The 16,315-nt window shown below is 40.2% G+C and overlaps 1 pseudogene; it reads right to left on the bottom strand.

Moving 5' to 3' along the window:
* Positions 1-13,259: 13,259 nt before the first annotated feature.
* On the bottom strand, positions 13,260-13,574 carry LOC119524245 (annotated as a pseudogene).
* Between the last annotated feature and the right edge of the window lie 2,741 nt (positions 13,575-16,315).

Below are 16,315 nucleotides of genomic sequence, written 5' to 3'. Positions count from 1 at the left end.
AAAACAAGAGTCAAATGTTATACAAGAAAAGGATTTTTCCAGGGAACTACTTCTCAGTCTGATCAGGCAAAAAATTCTCCCTTCTGTCTCCATGATTAAACCTGCACTGTAACCCAAAGCCCAGGATCAGAGAAGCATGGGTATGGAAGAAATCTTGGAAGAAGCCTAAGAGGAGGTCTTAGGTTTGTCCAAGCTCACACACATACACAAACAAGTTAGTTCTAAATTAAGAACCATAACCCAGGGCTTGTGATACCTACCTGGGCCAGGACTCAGGCTCTTTGCTTGGTGTTGGAAAAGACACAGGTTTTGGAGCAGGCAAGAGAAACATTGATACTTGGGCTGTATGAAGATGAATGAGCCCATGGGTTTGTGATGGATGAGGATGAGTGAGAAGCAGTGACATGCTCCTAGCAGGCATTTAGTGCATATGCGAAGGAGAGAGAAAGAGAGGAGAAAGCTGCAAGACAAAATGGTGGCCTTCTGGCTTAAATAACTTTGAATCAAGTGGTCTTGTAGGTTACAGGAAAGAAAGCCAAGACAGAGGAAAAAAACTGCTAGAAACGCCGCGCACAGGACTGCCATGTGATTGTGCAATTTGTGTATCGCACAAAGGCAGCCAGTGGGTGGTGATGGGTAGTATGGACTGTATTTCAGCCTGTGCTCTGGTTGCTGAGCCATGAGACCACAGGAGAGGGCTATCATTTCTAACCTGTCCCATGAGAGATTAGATTCTCCCAGATGAGTATCTTTTCCTAATCCATCTCACTAGAGGGGGCTCCTTTCTCTAATTTGCACAAAGGTACTGTGTAGGCTGTGGTAGCCACATTGGTGTCCTCTGGAGCCAGGCAGCACATCCCTGGCATGGGCTACAGGTCATCACCCACCCTCCTAGGTCTTCAACTTCACAGACAAAGTCATACAGTCAAGTTCATGTGATCTGGTTGTGATCAAGGTTTTTGAGTGTGCCAGCCAAAATGAAATGAAAGAGAAGAAAGCAGAAATCCCTAACGAAAAAGGCCAGCTTACAGAGATGGAAGAGTATAGTAGTTAATTTCGCAGCAAATGCTCTTCTAATTATTGTATTTTATGGATATAGTTGATAACCAATCCACAAGGAAAGATATTCACATGCCATACAAGAGGAACCCTAGCCTGTATTTTCCTTTGAAAGTGTCATAATCTCACTGAATCTGAGTAATGCATGGATTTATCTGAGCATTTGGAGGGATATCTTTGTTCTTGTTGCTTTCCATTTTTATTAATTGTTGCAGTCAGTAGTCCGCTGATGTTTACGGGTGCTGCAAAAGATTTGTAAATATTTATTGTTTCAAAAAGGAAACTTGTAACAGTGAACTATAAGTACCCCAGGATGCAACTTTTCCTTCCCCAAAGAGTAATGTTCCTCTTTAAGTCCCCTAGTTGTCCCATTAGTTTTCACTCACCAGAATAAAGTGAAAATGTAGTTGGCATTCCACTAAAAACACAAAAATACAAAAATAAAAGAACTTTGGGATCTTGCCCATCATTCAAATACTTTTAGCCCACAGACAAAAGGAAATGTTTAACTGTTGCTTGGCTATCTGCCTTGTCTCTGTCCTTTGAACCAAGATGCACTGATTCCTTCAGGATTCTGAATTTGAGCCTCTAATATGAAGTCAGCGCCTGTCACCATGATTGTATTACATCATAAACCAAGGCAGCCAATGAGGGGGTGGGACTAGAGTGTTGCTTAGGGATCCTGATGGGCCTGTGTATATAAGGGTGAATAAAACTAAGTCTTTGCCTTCAGGGAGATTACAGTTCAATAACAGCAGGCAGCCAGACACTAATGATAATTCAGTGTGACACACATCACAAGAAGCAGATAGAGGAGGCAGTAGAATGTAAAGAGGAGGGGCTCTCTGTTCCAAATAGATCCCAGTCCTGGCCTTCCCACTTATTAGTTGTTGACTGTGAGCATGCTACTTGCTCTCTGAGCCTCAGTATCCTCTGAGGCTTTTTACATCTGTAAAATGGGTGTGATAGTACCTCTCTCATAGGGTTATTGTGATTGTTAAATAAGACAATCAAAGTTTTTAGAGCAGAGTCTGACACTGAATAAATGTTAACTTGTTATTATATATGGTAATATATATTCATAATATGTCATAATATCCATAATGTATCACAGTATCCATAATAAAACAACTCGGTACACCTGTAACCTTTGAGATACTATTCAGAGACCTAGATCCAAGTGGCTGCCTCCCAGAGTTCCCCTTAAGGAGGCGAATTGGTGAATCCAAAAATGTGAAAATGGTAATAAAAGGTAGATGACATAGGAGGTTTCTAGCCCTTGCTTTTTCCCCATTCAGAAATTCTCAGTGCACACAAAGCAGTTTCTGGCTGCCCCTCTTCCACAACCACTTAGAAGATAGTGGATTGGTAGCTGTTTAGACCCTTCCAAAGCCCACTGGGATTAGGCATTACTTCAGCCTATCCTGTGTCAGAGCACCAAGGGTCAACTCTCTGTTCTGCAGAATGTATGGATGGTCAGTCTGAGATCCACCTGACAGCCCCAACAGTTGAATATGGCAGCTTCCTGCTTTATTCCTACTCCACCCAATTCCTGTCTTCCTCCCATCACCCTCCAACTATGAAGGACCCATGTCAGAGCTTGGTCCTCACTCTGTCTCTGCCCTGAATTCTCAGAATTACATCTATGACTCATTCCTTCCATATTGATTTGTCTTTGGACCTGGAATGACTGTTGTTTCTTGTCCTTCTTTTGACTTGGTTTTGGATTGGTGATCTGCCCACAGGTTCAACCAAAAAAACCAAATATACATATTATTTTAAGGAATTGGCTCACACAATTGTGGGATCTGGCAAGTCTGAAATCTGTAGGGCATACTGGCTGGCTGGAAACTCATGCAGGAGCTGACTCTATAGTCCACAAGTTTCTTCCTCAGGGAAACCTCGGTTTGGCCCTTAAGTAATTGTATGAGGCCCACCACCCAGATTATAAAGGATAATCTCCTTTACTTAAAGCCAGCCAGCTGACTGTAGATGTTAAATCACATCTTCAGAGCAACACCTAGGTTACAGTGTTCAATTAAATAACTGGGTAGTGTAACCTAGCCAAACTGACAAATAAAACTAACCATCACATCCAGTCTTCTCAAATTACCCCAAAGTCCAATTAGAGACTTGCTCTCCTTGACTTGGTCCTTCCCTTGGCTCTAACATGCTATGCACCTGGCCTAGTTGGCTATCCATATCAACCCACAAGGATATAGGTCTGCCTTAATGATGTTAACAGAGGTACGGAGAGAAGGATGAGTTAGAGGACCATTTAATCATGGTCTCTCATTTTCTTATCCCTCTGGAGTTAGAGATAAGTCTTAAGTAAACAGTTGGGCTTGAGATGAGGTCATTAATGCCCTATTGGTGATGCATCCTTGATGTATTTCAGATAATCTAGCATTGGGAATCATTTAGAATCTAGTAATTTCTAAACCTGCCTAGGCACCCCAATCCTTTAGAGAATTAAAAACTACAGACTTCCCAGGCACCAACCCCCAAGACCTACTGATTCATTATCATTAGGGTGAATACAGCATATCTGTGTTTTAAAAAAATTTCCTTAGGTGATTTTGATGCATAGGTAGCTTTAGGAACTGCTGATATCGTTTGGTGCCCTTGGGTGACTTATAAGGACATTTTTACAAAATCTTTCTGCTGACCTATACAGTTTATCCATTTTGTCTTTCAAAGTGCTTCCCTTATACCTGAGAAAGGGTTCCATTCAGGATTGCTTCTGTGCATAAGATTGATTATGCATGTCCCTTTTCTTTGTTATCTCTAATTGGTCTACAGCCTCCCACAGACAGGCACAGTCCCACTCTGGATCCAGTCTTGCCTCCATACATAACACTGCCTTGCAACAGTCTTGATTTTTACCATAACCCCTAGCTATTGTAACTGAGCTCTTCACTTACCTTGTTCTTTGTGTGACTAACAGAATCCCTTTTGTGGTACAATGCCACAGTAGAGGCTACGTTTGGATAGATGTAAGTGGTTGGAAATTTTAATTTATTGCCCTTGTATGCAATGAAAATTACTTAAGTGTATTTTTGCTTGTTTGGAACTGTTGCATAACCCAGAAAAGCCATGTTCTTTTAATCTACTCTTGTGGGGGACAGACCTATTGTGGATGGGACCTTTTGATTAGATTATTTCCATGGAGATGTGACCCCACCCCATTCAAGGTGGATCTTAATCCTTTACTGGAGTCCCTTAAGAGAGGTCACTGAGAGAGAGAGAAAGAGAGAGAGAGAGAGGGAAAGGGCACGCTCAGAGAAGCTGAGAGAGACATATTTGGAGAGAAGCTAAAATATGTAATCCAGAGCTTGCCCCCAGGAGAAGCAAGCAAGGACCCACAGGAGCTGAGACAGAAGCCCAGAGACATTTTGGAGAAAGTCAATGAAACCAGAAGCTAAACCTGGGAGAGAAGTACCGGCAGATGTTGCCATGTGTCTTCCCATGTGACAGAGGAACCCTGTATGCCTTTCCTCAGGGAAGGTAGCTACTTCTTTATGACTTAATTGGGACATTTTCAAAGCCTTGGAACTGTAAATTTGCAACCTATTAAATCCCCATTGAAAAAGCCAATCCATTTCTGGTATATTGCATTTCCAGAATGTAATTCCATTTCCAGAAAGCTTCTAGGGCAGCTTTAGCAAACTGTAACAATTTATATTCTCAGATTTCATAGTCAGTAGCTTTCAAACTCTCCCCCCTTCCCAATTTCCTTCTTTATCACCTGCTTTAAAAGGAATTTGAGTTATTTTTCCTAACAACATCAGGCATGGGCACATCAACAGCTCACAATAATGACTGCAAAGGAATTTGGCTCCAGTTCAGTTTTGCTGAGTGGAATCTTCACTTTGCCAGTCCTTCTCTACATACAGGTTCTTCTTTTTCCAATGAAATGGGTCCTGGGTATCCCACCATGCTGTAGGAGTGGCAAGTGTGGTGATGTCATTGAGTCTATTAGTATGTCCGTTGTTACTAATCTCTTTGCCCGAAATAGGGATCCAAGGAAAAGCTCCAAGTCCTTGTAATGATTTCCAAGGAGTACCATGGTTTCTTAGACAAATCGTGCCTTTAATCCTCTGCCTTAACAGTCCAGTTCCTGACTACTACTTTGACGACCTTCCCTAAATGGTTTATTAGATTTCAGATATTTAATTTAAAGTGGGTTGCATTTTCATCTTGGAATAATTTATGTCAGGTGTAGAATAGAGTCATTCCTTTGGTATAAATATTCTTTCCAGAATTCTCCAATGAAAATATTCAGATCTTATTTGGAAGTGGTGGCACACACTAGAAGATGAGAGTAATTTTCCCTTTTCCTGCTATCCCTTCCAAGAATTGACATGACAATTATACTAGTATTATAAAAGATATTAGGGAGGTTGGGCCTGGGAAGTTATTTTTGTTGTTTAAAATGAAGCTCTCTATCATTCATTCACCAGCTGGTTTTGGCAGTTACTGAAGATCACTGCCCAGATCCATTGTTTTGTTGGGGCTTGCAAAATGGTGATTTCTTTTCTAATTCTCTCATTCCTTCTGCATTTATTAGTTGAAATTTGTCTTAAAAGAAGAACTTCCCCTTATCAGCCATTTATTTATGTTGAAATACAGACTGTACGGGAGAGTTTAGATAATTCTTGCATATTTCCCTTATCAATTGAGCAGTGGGTTTCTCGGTTGTGTAGCAGCTAAGATCATACCACAACCAGCAGCTGTACCCTGGGTAGAAGGTGGCGAGAGCAGAGTGAAGTGGAAGGTCCAATGCTCACTAAAACCAGAGAGGTGGATGAGAAACTCTCATGGCAACTTCCTTCAGGATAGGAAGACAGGTGAGAAATGGCCTTGTGACAGTTCCTGTCACATGGTGACATGTATTAGGGAGTATCACAGGGCATTTCATCAAGACTTAGGTCAAACTGTGGTTGAGCCTTCCCTATGTGACTTATGTGGAAACATGCAAGGTTGCCAGAGTTGCCCTACACACTTTGTCAGATTAAAGAAATTTCTATCATGAATTTTCCAATAGTTTAACATGAATGGATATTGAGTTTTATCAAATGTTACTTTTGCTCTGTGTCTGTTGCCACCACCAAGTTTTTTTTCTCTCATGTAACCTGCCACATTCTCTGTCTGCAATGCTCTCCTTCTGCCTCAATTTTTCTAATACCTATTCATCTTTAATATTTAACTTGGACTTCATCTGTAGTCTGGAAGCTTTCTCAGATACATCCTCCCCACTTAGGTACCCATCATCCATCTCCCCCACAACTTTGACCATAGTCTATGAGAGTACTTACTACACAGTATTGTAATCATTTATTTCACTTCTCTCTCTTGCCCACTTAACTTAGAACTTCTTGAAGGCAGGGACTATGTCTTATTTTCTTTTCTACATCCGTGGTACAAGGATTGGCTTATAGGAGGCATTCAAGAAATGTTTGTGCAAGGAGGGGCAAGATGGCAACATCGAGAAGTGTAGAATTTAGTTAGTCCCTTGGAGCAGCTAATAAACAACCAGGAACAATCAGTGAATAATCTGGAAAATCTGCTGGGAGACATCTGTGACTGTCCACACATTTTACACCAACCTGAATTGGGTGGAATGGCTGAGATCACAGCAAAAAATCTGTAAGTAAAAACTGCGGAGCCATACAGGGAGCCCCCTCCCTCCACAGCCTGGTGAGCTTGCAAGACCTTGCTGTGGGAGAAAGCAGCATTCCCGGAGCAAGCAAATATAGCTCAGCCTAGCTCCAACTGGGGTTTTAATTAACAAATGTGCAATGCTGTATACAAGCTACAAACATAGACAAACCCCTAGCAAGCAGCAGAGTACCCTGAGGTCACTCCCAGGGGAGAGAAGGTAGGGATGACAGAGAAAAAAATAATTAAAGAAAAGAAGGAAAAATACAGAGGCTTTTAAAGATGATTGACCTTAGAGAAAACAGAAAATGCCTGTGCACCGGGAAAGGGAGCCCGGAAGACTGGGTGCTCTGTCTGACCAATGGGCAAAACTAGGGGGCCTTGGACTGGCTCTGAAAGGGGGCTTTCTTTCCCTTTTTCTCTCTCTCAACCTAAGTGCCTCAGTGGAGAGAGCCTCAGCCATTTTCAGTTCACAGTGCTCTGACCCTGACAGAGGTAGAGTTCTCAGAGTCAGAGAGACAAAGGAGTAATTCAAATGCAGAAGATAACTCCCTAGGGGGTGTATCTTTTCTAAGAGGAAGTGGTTAGGGCCCATCTCTAATGCCTACCCTCCCTTTAGAACTCAGATCCCAGAGCCTAGGGGAAAACAGTCAAAAACAACCTAAGCAGAGAATTAAAGGGGTCACACTTCCTTACAACAGTTGGGAGTGACAGGATGACAGGCACCATGTGCTGGGCAGGTTAGGAAAATCACAGCGACTGGAAACCTCATAGGAAAGTCTGTCATTCCTCTAAGATACACCCTGAATATAGCCCCATTCTGAGACCTGAACCCATTCTTGTCTGGGAAAATCTGACTGGAGTAACAAATGAAACCAGATGCCTAGACAACAGAAGACTACAAATTACACTAGGAAAAATGAAGATATGGCCCAGTCAAAGGAAGAAACTTACACTTCAATTAAGAAACAGTTGAGATAGTGTTTCACTTTAATGAAACAATCAATTAAAGATTTTCAAAGACGTGCTAAATCCATTCAAAAACCAACTCAATGAGTTCAGGGAAGATATGGCAAAAGAGATGAAGGGTATAAAGGGAACACTGGGCGAACATAAGGTAGAAATTGTAAGTTTGAAAAAACAACTGGCAGCATCTGTGGAAATGAAAGACACAACACAAGAGATGAAAAACACAATGGAGACATACAGCAGCAGATCTCAAGAGTCAGAAGAAAACACTAAGGAACTGAAGAACAAGACACCTGAAATCCTACACATGAAAGAACAGATAGGAAAAAGAATGGAAAGATATGATCATCGTCTCAGGGAATTGAATGACAACATGAAGTGCATGAATGTACATGTCATGGGTGTCCCAGAAGGAGAAGAGAAAGGAAAAGGGGCAGAAGCAATAATAGAGGAAATAATCACTGAAAATTTCCCATATCTTATGAAAGACATAAAATTATACATCCAAGAAGCTCAGTGCACCCCAAAAGAATAGATCTGAATAGCCCTATTCCAAGACACTTAATAATCAGATTTTCAATGTCAAAGACTAAGAAAGAATCTTGAAAGCAGCAAGAGAAAGGAAGCTTGATAAGACTATGTGTGGATTTCTCAATAGAAACCATGGAGGCAAGAAGGAAATGGTGTAATATTTTTAAGATAATGAAAGAGAAAAACTGCCAACCAAGAATCTTATATCCAGCAAAACTGTCCTTCAAATATGAAGGAGAGTTTAAAATATTCTCTGACAGACATGAGAGAGTTTGTGAATAAGATACCTGCTCTACAGGAAATACTAAAAGGAGCACTGCATACAGATAGGAAAAGACAGAAGTGAGAGGTTTGGAACACAATCTTAGGTGATGGTAGCACAACAATGTAAGTACACTGAACAAAGATGACTGTGAGTGTGGTTGAAAGAGAAAGGTTAGGAGCATGTGGGACATCAGAAGGAAAGAGGAAAGATAAAGACTGGGACTTTATAACTCAGTGAAACCTAGAGTGCTCAACAATTGTGATAAAATGTAGAAATATATTCTTACATGAGGGAGAACAAATGAATGTTAACCTTGCAAGGCATTAAAAATGGGGTGGTATTGGTTTTTGTTTGTTTGTTTGTTTTTTACTGGCCAGACTGGCCTACTAAATGGACTGTGAGTGGGGATTATAATGCCCACTCTTTCTAATTCCTTGATGGTAGCAGTAACTTCTTGATGTCCCCCTGACAACTTATATTGATGCACTACTACTGTGCATGTGGGGAAGGGTATCTTTACCGGTGACCACTTAGCATGTCCTCTTTGGATGGTTTTGACCACTCAGCACCAGAGATGGAGTTCACCTACAGTAGTTTGCACAGTGATATGTTGTAAAATATCAATTCCTAATATATATTCTGGAATAGGAGATATGTACACTGTGTACTTTTGAAGTGGTAGCCAGCCAATCTGCACTATTAATTGTTGTTTTGTTGTTTTAATACTTTGGCATCTATACCTGGCTAATGTAGGCCCTCCAGGCTGTGGCTGTTTTCTGTATATTGGGCTGCATTTTGCTCCAGTATTCACTAGTGCTGAAACTATATTCATTTAGTGGGGGACCAGAAAATAGTTAACTCCACATGTAGCCTCTGATCCCCAGTGTCTGTTATTTGGAAATCTTGACCTATCCCATGTGCAAGGGGAAAAGGGGTTTGCCATCCTCCTTGGCTGAGTTTTTCAGCCAGAAAACCTTTCTCCCTCTGGTAATCTGGTTCTAAATTTGGTGTATCTCTGCACTTTTGGTAACTTACTTCAAAATCTTACTAGCACGGGGTTCAACTGTCTATCAATGTCTTCAATTTTAGTGCCAGTGGCTATTAGGTCAGCTCACATCTGTCTGCACATCGCTCAGTTTGGACCATCATGTCTTTTGGGGGCATGGCCCATAGCCCTAACTCCAGCCCCTTTTTACCTTAGGCATTCAGATTCTCCTAGATCTGCTACTACTTGGGCAGCCCTGGAGATGTGTTGCTCCGCCAAAGTGCTAAGAATGGGCACCAAGGTCCCATATATTGATTTGGGGTACTTTGTAAGATGGTGTTTTTTATGCTTGTGGTGAAAGTTTCATTATCTGGTCCCACAAAGTTAGCAGCATAAACTGCATGTTTCATTCCTAGCCCCCTTAGTATATTTTGTAATTCATCAAGCATGCTCCAATGGGAGTGACCTGGGGCATGTTCCCCACATCGGGCCAAGTTTCTTTACGCTGAGTCACTAATCAATTTATTAGTGAGCTGTACTCAGGTCAGGTGCTAAGGAATGTATACATTTGAGAAGGGAAGGTGAATAGTAATAGATGCCAATTTGCTTATTTTGTGTCCTGAAAGCAGTATTCCCTCCATGCCAGTATCCCAGAGGCACAATAGTCAATTTGGTAAAATTTCTTTAAGTTTTTGTCTGTATTGATTCTCAATGGCCCATAACTCAGGGGCATCTAGTCCCACATTGTAACCAGCACCTTTTGATCAGGAGGTGCTGCTAGGGCAGTGGCAGCTGCAGCACCATCCCCCTAACCCCTGGGGATCAGAGTGTTGTATCTGCTCTGTTTTGATCTTTTGGTGGACCAGAGGATGAACATGCTTACTTTCCTCAATTTCAGGTTCCCAGTCAGATGGGGACTCATCCTCACCTGAAGAAAAATCCATGGGGTCCCACACTCTGGGATCCCAGTCAGGAGAAGTCACATATGCCTGACCTGCCCTTTGGGCAGCTTGTGCCCTCTCATTCTAGTGTACCAGCATGCTAATATCTCTAAATTTTATCTATGTGACACAGCCTCTCATTTAATGCATCCTTCAAATCTGCTTGGGCTGTCTGCATGTCTCTTTCTAACTTAAGTTCCCCTTCTAGGCGGCAAACCTCAGTTTTGACTGCAGAGCCTCTTCTGCAGCTGAGTGCACAGCTCCTAACAGAGGCCATGCAACAGCCGCAGTGGCCTGACAGCTCTCCCTTTTCTTATGAAATCCCAACTGTCCTGTGGCCTGTTGCAGGAGAACCAGCAATCCAGCCAGGAAGTTCTTGGCATTGCTATACTCCCTCTGTGGCCCACACTCATCCAGGAGGGCTGCCACCCCTCCGACATGAACTTTCAGGCCATCCTGGGTTTCTCCCTGGTCTGTCTCCTTTCCCAGGGCTCATCATGCCCATTACAACTGGTGGTTCCTTCGTCTCCTGGCTGGCAAGCCAAATGTTCCAACCCAGATTAGCCCCAAGACCACAGAACACACCTGGCACAGAGTTACCCATGAGTTTAATTAGGGACTTACAAAATGGTGGTGACTTAGGAGAGTGAAGGCAGTGTTTCACCATTCCTGAGAGAGAGAGACTGAGAGAGAGAGAGAGACAGAGAGAGAAAGCAGTGCCAAGGGGTGGGGTGCTTATAAAGGTTTGTGAGAATGTAGTTTCTTGTAATATTTGGTTACAAGGTCTCCTACTATTTGGTTACTAACAGTGATTAGGGGAGGGGAGTTTTAATGTTTTCCCCATGTGGAGGGAGGTGTCTGTTGCCTGGTCATGTAGGCAGCTGCATGGATCTCAGTAATGGAGGACAGGGTGGGGCCCCAGGTCCTGGGTCCTCACACCTGGGGTTTATATTACACAACCTGCATCTATTAGGTAATAAATTGAAAAGATTCCAACTTAGCTTCAATACCATATACGTACTCTGCTTCTCTATACCCATTTCCCTTCTTTATGTTGTTTTGCCCCATATAACCTCTTTATATTTTGCATGTCTGTTGTCAGGAAATACGCCTTTTTTTTTGTTCTATTGTATCCTTGACTCTCACAGGAATTAAAGAGTTGAGTTGTATATTAAGAACACAATACTATTGGATTTTGAGTTCACACTTTTAATTTGCTTTACTGAATGTCTTCACTTCACAGTACTCCAAGCCACTATTGCCTGTCTTCTCCTTTCAAACTGCAGAAAGTCCTTTAGTAATTCTTGTAGGGCAGGGCTTGGCTGACGAACTTTCTCAGTTTTGGTTTATCTGTGTCTAATTTAAACTCTCCCTCATTTCTGAAGGAAATTTTGCCTGATAAAGAATTTTGTGCTTGCAGTTTTTCTTTTCCTCTCTCTTAAATATAACATACCACTGCCTTCTCACCTCCATGGCTTCTGATGTGAAATTGACAGTCTTATTGAGCATTCCTTGTATGGGATGAATCACTTTTCTCTTGCTGTTTTCAGAATTCTCTCTTTGCCTTTAGCATTTGACATTCTGATTAGTATGTGTTTTAGAGTAGGACCATTAGGTTTTATTCTTAGACATGTATATTTAAGTCTTTCATAAGTGTTGGGATATTTTTAGCCATTATATCCTCTGATATTCTTTCTGCCCCCTTCCCCTTCTGTTCTCTTTCTGGGACACTCCCATGATGCATATGTTTGGATGCTTCATGCTATCACTCAAATCCCTGAGGCACTGCTCATTTTTTTGCATTCTTTTTTCTATCTTTTCTTCTGACTTGTGTGATTTTGACTGTCCTGACTTCTAGTTCACTGATTATTTCTTCTGCCTGTTGTAGTCTCTAGTATATTTTTACTCTCCATTTTTGTGTCTTTCATCCCCATAGTTTTTGTTATGTTTCTTTTTTTCTGTGTTTCTTAAAATCATCTTGAGCCTTATGATCACATAATTTGCAAACTTATGCTGATTGTCTATCTCCTCCATCTAAATCCTTATAATGAGTTGGCAAAAGCACCATGACCAGCCACACATAATTCAGTGGCTCTACAATTTTATGTGGTTTTTAATAGCAGTTTAAAGACAACCCTGAATTATAACGTAGTCTGACTTAGAGAGCAAAGAATTTAAAAAACAACAAAATTTAACTTGTTACTATACATCCAAACTTATGGATTATCTATAAAGTGTGAGAAGTGTTCAACATTCTTTATTTGTTATTATACATAAATCACACCAAAATGCCTTTTTGTTAAGTAAAAGGCAATATTTCAGACACAGAAAATTTTAAATAGAAGACCAAAAAGATAAAGTGGATATAGTTATCTTATTTTCAGCAACTGCCTTTAAACAGGCTCATGAACACCAACTGAAACTCAGGTGAGTCTTGCTCTGTTCCGTGAGACAGTGAAAGGATTTCCCTAGTATGTAAATATATTCCTAAAACCCGTTATATAAATCTAAATATACAGCCAATCTCCTATGAATTGTGAGTTGACATTCACCATCTTTGTGAAAAGTTGAACATTACTGATTCACTCTAGTCAAGTCCAAATGTATCTTTAGAAGTCAGAAACAGTGATAGCACTTGCTGAACCAGAATTACTTAATCAGAATTCAAAAAGCTTTATCATATGCATTTAACCATAAGCTAATCATATTTAACTGAGGACTGTCCAACAAAAATATCCTATCACACATTCGTGATCTGAATTCTGGCATATGAGATCAATTTAAATATGGTACATGTAAAAAAAAGTCACAAGACTTCTCTGTTTTGTAATAACACAGTGGCCTGATATTACTCATTAGTAGATTTTTTGAGATAAGCTATCAAGTCTGCCCATTCTGCCTTCTTAATGCCAGCAAAGATCATTTTTGTTTCAGGAATGTACTTCTTGGGATTCTCCAAATACTTCATCAGTGTCTCTTGTTTCCAAGTGACGCCTTTATTCTTGTTGACATCCGTGTAAGAGAATCCAGGGGCCTAACCTGTCTTCTGCCCAAAGAGACCATTCACATTTGACCCAGTCTTGTGCTTGCCTCCTTTTTCCACAGTGTGGCACTGGGCACACTTCCGAACAAAAATCCTCTTGCCCTTCTCAACATCACCCATTTCGTATTTGCTCTCTCATTGCATCTGACACAAAGGTCCCTGCTCAGAAGCCAGATGTCCCACCCTCTCAAGCTTCTTTTTAAACTTTCAAATTCCTTTTTTTGTGCTCACACATAGTTTTCTTTTTTATGGGAGCATTACTTTTTTGAGATAAGTTTATCATTGTGTCTCTTATCTTTGACCTTTTGAGGTCTTTGAAATAAAAGACAGATATTTCTTAAAATCCTAAGAAGTCAAAGACCCAAATACAACTCTCCTACACTTTGGGAAAAAAATTACAGTATATATTATAATTTCAAATTGGCTGTATTTTAAAAATGAATCAGTATCTCTTAAATACTGTTGGCCAAATGTCCTTCAACAGATGAGTGGATAAATAAAATGTGGTATATACACACGATGGAATACTACGCGGCAGTAAGAAGGAACGATCTGGTGAAACATATGACAACATGGATGAACCTTGAAGACATAATGCTGAGCGAAATAAGCCAGGCACAAAAAGAGAAATATTATATGCTACCACTAATGTGAACTTTGAAAAATGTAAAACAAATGGTTTATAATGTAGAATGTAGGGGAACTAGCAGTAGAGAGCAATTAAGGAAGGGGGAACAATAATCCAAGAAGAACAGATAAGCTATTTAACATTCTGGGGATGCCCAGAAATGACTATGGTCTGTTAATTTCTGATGGATATAGTAGGAGCAAGTTCACAGAAATGTTGCTATATTAGGTAACTTTCTTGGGGTAAAGTAGGAACATGTTGGAAGTTAAGCAGTTATCTTAGGTTAGTTGTCTTTTTCTTACCCCCTTGTTATGGTCTCTTTGAAATGTTCTTTTATTGTATGTTTGTTTTCTTTTTAACTTTTTTTTTCATACAGTTGATTTAAAAAAGAAGGGAAAGTTAAAAAAAAAAAAAAAGGAAAAAAAAAAGATGTAGTGCCCCCTTGAGGAGCCTGTGGAGAATGCAGGGGTATTCGCCTATCCCACCTCCATGGTTGCTAACATGACCACAGACATAGGGGACTGGTGGTTTGATGGGTTGAGCCCTCTACCATAAGTTTTACCCTTGGGAAGACAGTTGCTGCAAAGGAGAGGCTAGGCCTCCCTATATTTGTGCCTAAGAGTCTCCTCCTGAATGCCTCTTTGTTGCTCAGATGTGGCCGTCTCTCTCTGGCTAAGCCAACTTGAAAGGTGAAATCACTGCCCTCCCCCCTACGTGGGATCAGACACCCAGGAGAGTGAATCTCCCTGGCAACATGGAATATGACTCCCGGGGAGGAATGTAGACCCGGCATCGTGGGACGGAGAACATCTTCTTGACCAAAAGGGGGATGTGAAAGGAAATGAAATAAGCTTCAGTGGCAGAGAGATTCCAAAACGAGCCGAGAGATCACTCTGGTGGGCACTCTTACGCACACTTTAGACAACCCTTTTTAGGTTCTAAAGAATTGGGGTAGCTGGTGGTGGATACCTGAAACTATCAAACTACAACCCAGAACCCATGAATCTCGAAGACAGTTATATAAAAATGTAGCTTATGAGGGGTGACAATAGGATTGGGAAAGCCATAAGGACCAAACTCCACTTTGTCTAGTTTATGGATGGATGTGTAGAAAAGCAGGGGAAGGAAACAAACAGAGAAAGGTACCCAGTGTTCTTTTTTACTTCAATTGCTCTTTTTCACTCTAATTATTATTCTTGTTATTTTTGTGTGTGTGCTAATGAAGGTGTCAGGGATTGATTTAGGTGATGAATGTACAACTATGTAATGGTACTGTAAACAATCGAAAGTACAATTTGTTTTGTATGACTGAGTGGTATGTGAATATATCTCAATAAAATGATGATTAAAAAATAAAAAAATAAAATGGAGATAGGGTAGTGGCTACCTGCTATGGTTGTGACAGAATTAGATGCAATAATGCAAGAGAGAGTATATACCAATAAAAATAACACAAAGATCATTCCTGAATGGTAAGCCTAAGGCTTATCTTCTTAAATAGTGTTAATACTTCATATTTAATAAGCACTGTATTAATTTTGTTTAAAAAATAAATCAAGTTAAATATTCTCTTACAAGGCTGCCTTCTCAATAACATAGTAAGTAAATAAATAAATATGCATGTGTGCATGTTATATTTACAGTGCTCAAACTTAGCATATTGTGGACAATAAAAGTTACCATTATAGAAAAAAAATAAAAAAATAAAATAAATAAATAAATACTGTTGGGTATTTTTATTTTCCTTCTTTACCTGATTTTTCCTATTTCTTGCCTTTATGCTATTTCCTCTATTTGATGGATCTCTATTTCCCCTACTTTTGCTTCTTCTTTTTTAATGCCTAATTTATTGTTATATATTCACACACCACATAATCCATCTAAAGTATAAAGTCAGTGGCTCACAGTATCTTTACATTGTTGTGCAATCATTACCACAATAAATTTTAAAACATTTTAATTACTACAAAAAATTAAAAGTAGACATAAAAAAGAAAACTTACAGCATCCCATACCCCTTAATCAAAGTATTGTTGACCCTTAGTATTGGTTGGTACATTTTTTACTGTTGATGAAAGACCATTAAGAAATTACTGTTAGCTATGGTCCATAGTTTGTAATAGGTACATTTTTTCCCGTATACCACTCTATTATTAACTGTTTGTAAAAGTGTCATACATTTGTTCTGATTCACAAAAGAACTTCTTTATATTTGTAGTGTTAATCACAGACA

Source organism: Choloepus didactylus, chromosome Y, assembly GCF_015220235.1.
Source record: "Choloepus didactylus isolate mChoDid1 chromosome Y, mChoDid1.pri, whole genome shotgun sequence".
NCBI classification, from domain to species: domain Eukaryota; kingdom Metazoa; phylum Chordata; class Mammalia; order Pilosa; family Megalonychidae; genus Choloepus; species Choloepus didactylus.
This window is presented reverse-complemented; position numbering and strand designations above follow the sequence as displayed.